This window comes from Pteronotus mesoamericanus, unplaced genomic scaffold (genome assembly GCF_021234165.1).
Source record: "Pteronotus mesoamericanus isolate MK-2021 breed Mesoamerican mustached bat unplaced genomic scaffold, CSHL_Meso_final contig_46, whole genome shotgun sequence".
NCBI classification, from domain to species: domain Eukaryota; kingdom Metazoa; phylum Chordata; class Mammalia; order Chiroptera; family Mormoopidae; genus Pteronotus; species Pteronotus mesoamericanus.
Genome location: NW_026555170.1, coordinates 10727770 through 10734827, shown reverse-complemented (window position 1 = coordinate 10734827; position 7058 = coordinate 10727770).

Here is a 7058-nt window from a genome sequence, read left to right as displayed (position 1 = left end):
AAAGCATTGGTCATTATGTCATTTCATATTTGCGCACCTGCTTGAACAGGTCATTGACCACTATGAACCTGAAAATTGAACAGAGGATTCTGCCCATTGGTATCCTGGGGCTGCAGGAGTAATTTAAACCAATAGCTTCAGATAGGGCAGAGTACATCCTTCCTTCGGAGCAATTTTGGAAAACCTCATTAGCAGAGAAATGAAAAGTGTTTCTTCGGAATTTTATATTCTATAAAATTGTAACTAAGATGTTTTTCCATAATTACAAAGGTCATGAATGACAGAATATTCTGAAGGAATATCATGTTCCAATAATATATCTTGTATCTTTTACTTTGGTCAATATTTTACCTTGCCAAAATATTGGACCTCTTAGGCCTTCCATACTCCTTTCAGACAAAGGTTTTATACATTAATAAACTGTATATCAAATCAACTTTTAATGCACTGATTTTTTTCGTGGCTGAATTTGCGTTCTGGAAAATGAAGCTGGAAAACACAACGGTAATAGTGTCTGCTATTTTGCTTCTCTCTTTGACAGCCCACTTAGAAAATGACTTAGCCTTGCTAAAGCAATATTATTTGGCAAATAATCTGATCAATTTCTGTGATATTCCTGGCAATGAAATATTAAGAGCCTACCTCAGTGTTACGTCACCTATATAGTGCAGAGTCCTTGGCAGGAGATTAAATTTTGAGCCAAAGATCCAATTTCATGGAAATAAAAAGTCTTACCTAAGTGCATTAAATAGAACTTCAGTAGGTAGTTAATACCAATTAAATACTAGGCTGTCTGAATCACTAATTATCCGTTCAGACATAATTCTGTTTTTCCTTCTTTAAATAACTCAGATTTCTTTAAAGGCTGGGTCATCCTAATTTATTTTGGCCATTCAGTCTTCAAATTTCCTGTGTTTCAGAAAGCAATGATGAGAAATGCCATGCTGGGTCAGCAGTTTGTATAAAATAGGGTTTTGGACATGTCAGGTACTTTTATATTTGATAACTATGAGGACAAGTACAAGGGATGTTCTTGGTAAAGTTATTTCAAATGAAAATAATACAAAATTGACTTAGCTTCAGTCTTGAATCTTTTGAACGGCATGACGAGAATACTGATTAGGTAGGTGGTCAGAGACTATTGTCAAAGAGTGGAAATAAATAGTTCTTTTCAAAATGAAGCTGGCTATAGTTGAACTCTATTGGATAACATATGCTGGTCTGTATTAAAGAGCCAATCTACTTTTAGACCCAATCGACAATCCAAATGTGATTTTTTAATATGCTGCTATCTCACCTTGGTAATAGGGTAGTCCCCTGAGAGGCTGGATTTACCATGGCCTATCTCCTTTACGTTTGCAAGGCCAAGCTCATTAGTTAGAGGCATGATATAAAACAATTGGTAAAGTGACTCTTAAGTACTCAGAGAATACCTGTATGCCAGGCCTGTGCTATATGCTCTCGCGTGTTTATTTTGTGCGGCCTCTGAGACAGCTCTTACTTTTTACAAATAAGGAACTGTATTCTGACTGGCTAAGTGGCTTATCAGAGGTTACAGGCTGATGGGGCAACACATCAGGATTTAGCTCAAGACTTCCGACTGAGTGTTGTTATCTTTGGGGTCACCTACCTGCAGAGGAGACACCAGACAAGAGTGGGATGAGTGGAGTTGGGAGAGAGGGAGCTTTGCATAAATACTTGCTATTTGATATTTTTGCATAACGTTTTGATTATCAATGAGGGTCTCATGCCCAATATCCTAAAGGAATGTCAATTTTTCAATATAAACCACATGAGCAGAAAACACCAATTTCATACTTGAATTCTCTCCTGACTTTGCAACGGGCTCTTCCCTAACTGCAAAGCAGGATTGTGGAGGAACTTTGGGGGTATGCCCAACACTGGCCTCTCGGGCTAACGCTGGGCATGAGGTGTATGGGGTCTGCTGTCACCGATGTGACAGAGTTAAGCAGTGTGGGCCCCCTGGGAGTGAAAGCAGATTTGGATTTTCTTGGTGCTGTTTGGAACCTTCCCAGCGGGCCACAGAGCACTGGGGTATTTAGAGCATAAGCTGCCACTCTTATGTTCCTATGTCGATGCACTCTGAGGGGAAAAGAGGAAAGAGGTCTTTTTCCTCTTGATACACATAACATTCCAGTTTGGGCTTGAGGTAGAGCTGAGATGTCAGTGCAGTTCTGTTACTGATAAATAAAAATATCTGATCAGTGGAAACTAAGGGAAGAGGCCAAGCGAGGCCCTGTCATCTCAAGGAATAGTCGTAGCACCTCTGAGTGATACTGAGTGGAGATTCACAGACGCTTTTAATTCTCAAAGGCACTTGGGTGATCTCTACCTAATCTGTTTTTTAAATTGAATGTATTGGGTCGACATTGGTTCACTAAACTATACTGGTTTCAAGTGTACAACTCAACAAAAATCATCTGCGCACTGCATTGTGCCCCCGTTGCCCAAAGCAAAGTCTTTTTCTTTGCCCACCTCCGCCTACCTCTGCCCCCTTTTTCCTCTGGCTATCACCACACTGTTGTCTGTGTCTCTGTGAGACATACATACACACACACACACACACACCATGTAATATATATGTGATATGTGTATATATGTGTGTTTTTTACTTAATCCCCTCCCCTCCTTTCACCCAGCTCCCAACCCCCATTCCTTAAGGTGGCTTGTAGAAGGATGTCATTTTAATCTCTTTAAAACACAGCACTTTTTGTTTAATACTATGAAAGCCTGAATGTTGAAAGAGCCCCAGATTTCTTTCTTGAATCCTGTTTGTTTGACCTTTCATAAACTTAGCGCTTAGAAAAGTCAGCTTCTTTTTTGGAAATAGTGGCTGCTCACGCTCCTGAGTGCTGAGACTTTTCCAGAAAATTTATAAAGACCATTTTGTGATTCGTTTTTTAAAGTCAGAGAAACATCTCAGAGCTGTTGTTGTACTGTTACAGTTTTGCATGTGGATTTAAGAGCAGTTGTGGAGGGAAATTCATTATTTTAGGAGCAGATAAACACCGGGTCATTAAAAATTAATTTAATAAGTAATCTTTGTTCTGTGCAGCTACCTGGGTGAGGAGGAAGGAAACACTAGCACGCGGCAGGGATGCAGTTGCCCACTATCTGGAGTTTGAAGCCTTCATTGGGGACCAGGTTACCTGCTATAAAAATGCTGGGAAGTAGGAATTCCCAAGATTCTTTTCCAAAGAACTTCATTTATTTTATTTTATTTTTTTGAAAAGGTAATACATGGAGATAGAAATATAAAAGCAAACAGCTTGAAAAATGCATAAAGGGAAAAATGTCCCTTTCCACCAGAAACAGCTTCTTGGTTGTCTGCCCAATCCTGGAAAGTGAGCACCTCCAGAAAGGCCCTTCCCCTGCACGGGTGGCACGTTTGCGCCATCATTTCCTCCTATTTTTATGCTTATTCATCCTGTGGCCTGTGTTCTCCGTGACAAGCCTATTTTTTTTCCACCCTCCTGTGGGGAGAGATAACATTCTCAGAACTTAATTCTCATCTGATACGTTTTATTTTTAACCAACCTCTACATCCTTTCCTCTTTGCTTATTTTCCTGAGCCCGTTCTGCCTTTTTGCTCGGCCTTTTCTGGCCTCAGAAGGTGTGAGCAGAACGTCCGGTTATGGTGCAGAGCGCCAGGGCTTTCAGTGCAGGAGCAGCTGCTCAGGGTGCCGGGAAACTGGCTCAGAGGCTGAGGTCAGGGAAACTTTCTCTTCTGCCCACGTTCCTTCCTGCTTTAAATTGGGCAATCCACTCTTATCTGCTCCTTCCCTTCTAAGCTCTCTGTAAATTTCCTTTTGTCAGTATATTTATCTTATCTTGATGAAGGAAACATGCTTTAAAAAACAGGACAGCTGCGGCTTGCCGTGATTCGCGGGACTGAGTCTCCCATCAGCAGTGGCCTTGCAGCCACTTAGGGCTCCCAGTGTGACTGAGTCATGACTTAACATGACGATTCTTGGACTGAGATGAATGAAAGCAGCCAGAGTCCATCCAAGTGAAGGGAAAGGGTTTTGTTTTGTTTTGTTTGTCACATGACCTCTGACTGAGGCTTTCCCAGACAATTGCTAGGCGTAAACTGATCTCAGCTACTTCGCAGTACCATATTTTGCCATGTATAATGCACAGTTTTTTGCCCAAATTTTGGAGGGAAAATTAAGGATATTCATTATGCATGGGTATAATGATCACATACCACGTGTATAATAATGGGCATAATAACCCTGTGTATAATGTGCACAAAGACGGGGGCGCACATTATACACGGGAGAGCGTTATACACGGCAAAATATGGGTACATATATGTTCTTTTATTTTCTTTTTCACCTTTGCCCTGCCACTCCCTCCTCCCCAAATATGACTAAATATGGTTATGGCTGAAAGTTTTCCAACTAACACTAGGGTGAATAGAAAGCTTTTAACCTGAGAGGGAGGGGAATGGAGTTTGCAGTGACTGGCTGCATTCCCCAGAGAGGGCTGTGCATGGGAATGTGCTCGAGACTTGAACTTCATGGCCTCCAATGGCATTTTCTCGCAAGTACCACTTAGCTCTGTCACGCATCATGTATATGGTCACTATGCATTTCCTATAACACTGTAATAGGCGCTTGGAAACAAATGCTAAAAAACCAAGAGATCCACGGAATAGCTTCACAGTGTGGCAGACAAATATCAAAGGATCTAAGACTAGTACCACTAATATGTAAGCACTTTATCATGTACCAACCAGGGCCCCAGGAATGTGACAGGGGCGTAAGCCAGGACAAGCGGAATAGGAAAACTGAGATAGATAGTTAAACGGCCAAGCAGTTTACAGCCACCTGGTAAATCCTATCTTCCCTAAACCAAAGGCACTTCAGAGTAAATGGTTTGCACTTTTCCTCCCCAACCAGAGGGTAAATAGCTTAAATCATCCTACTCAGGCAGATAGCAGAAATCCAATTAGTGCCATTTGCCAACCATACCCAAGGACAGAGGAAGTTAAGGGAATAATAAATTTTGGTTTGTCAGCATAAAATTGATGAATGTTCTATTGCGATCCTCCCTTAAGACCTCCTCCAAACCCCCAGCCTTTAAAACTCCTCAAAATGAAGGTCCCAGCATGCTCCCTCCCTCCCAGGAGCTCAGCTGAACCATGCCCCTTTGCCCCCCACAGGCATGCACCTCCTAAACTCTAAGGGGCCCCAAGAGGTTTGCTACCAGGGAGCAATGGGCAGCAGAAGTGCATCTCGGGGTTAACCCCTTGGACCTGTCCCTGCAGCCCCCTTTTCTCTGGCATAGTAAGTCAAAGCAGCCCCGCCTCAACTCATTTGCCCACCTAGCCTCTTAGGCCCGTCTTTGTTTCAGTCTTCGGCTTTAATAGCTGTTCTCTAAAAGTCACCTGGACTCGTATTGTGAACTCTTTCTCGCACAAAGTCAAGATACCACATACTATGGGCTGGCCAAGGCAGACCTGCTCAGGGCCAGGCCTGCCTTGCTGTGACAGGAAGAAATCGATGACATACAAATTACAGAATCAGAGAAGAGTTAAATGAAGGGACTTTTTACCAAGGTTGGGAGAGTATAGGGAAACTACAAGAGATTGAGCAGCACCATCCCAGGCAGGAAGGGAGCCGGAAAGGAGGGGAAAGCCGCATAACTGGAAGCAGCCTGGGTAGAGGGCTACCTGACAGGAGCTGGGGCCTTTGCTGGACGAACCCAGCTGGCCTAGGGGATCGATCCTGCAAGAAGGGAGCCAGGAAATAAACACCCTGCCCTCCTGCTTCTCCCTCTTCCGAGCTGCTGGAGAATGCCCTTGGCTGCGCATATCTAAAAGTCACCAGTCGACAGAGCCTGTTGACAGAGACCTAGGTCAGCCTCCCAGGGCTCACTGCAGGGACCTAGAGACGACAGTGTGGAGGTCATAAAGAAGACAGTCAACAAGAACGGCCTCCCGGCTTCTACCCCTCACAGCTTATCTCTTACTACTCCTTCCCTTGTTCGCTATGCTCCCACTAACCTAGCATTTTTCTAGTTCTTCAAACAAGTCAGGCTTGTTTCTGCCTCAGGGCCTTTGCACTTGTTACCTCTGCCTCCAGTGCTTTTCCTGTTTTGCTTTGCATGGGTGATTATGGGTCACTGAGATCTCAGCTTCTTAAAGAAGATTTTCTCTATCTCACCCTCCAGTCATATTCTATCTCACTAGCCAGTTTTATTTTTATATTGAAGAGAGTAATGGAATTGTTTTATTTTAAAATGTTGATATTTAACTGGAAGTTGCTTTGCAAATGTTTAAGCTCAAGGTGAAAAATTTAGATATCCATTTAAAAATATGCAAGGGGTACCTGTTTTTATGAATTTTATTTGGGTCGTGCAAAAATGTTTGGCTACCACTGATGAAGCCTAAGGACTCAGCAGGGGCTGTCTGAAGGAGCCAGTGGTGCGCCTTCTCTGATGGGAGCGGGCGTGCCTGTGCGGTTTCCCCTGGCCACCAGCCCTGTGTTTATCTACAGGGACTTGCAAAATCTCCCCCAAGAGCTCCAGAGAGATTTTCTCCCTGCTCTGATGGCTACACCCTGACTTATTCTAGCTCATGTGGATGCAGAGCACCCACTCCACTCCTTGCAGGCACCCTTGACTAGGCAGTGAGGCTTGAAGAGCCAGCTCTTGGTCAGGGCAATCTGAAGATGTATCACACTTGACAATTTAGAGTGAGCTTTTTGTGGCCTCGTCTTATCTAGGAAATGGCACGAAGCCATTCTTGACGGCTTTCCTGCAACTGCCATGGCTTTCCTGACAAGCTGCCAGCCATTTGCTGGCATCTGATTGCACAGACCCCCATTCTGATGAGCAGAGCCTCTGCCACCCAATTGTTAAGTATTTTCATAACCACCTCTCCTTTTGAGGACAGGATTTTCCTCCAAGCTCTGCTGCTACCTGCTTGGCCGCCATGCTCGTCCTCTTTAGGTAGTGCTCTCAAAACGTCTGGGTTCAAGAGGAAATGTCACGGACATCCAAGAACGGGCCCAAGAACAGCAGACGCCTCC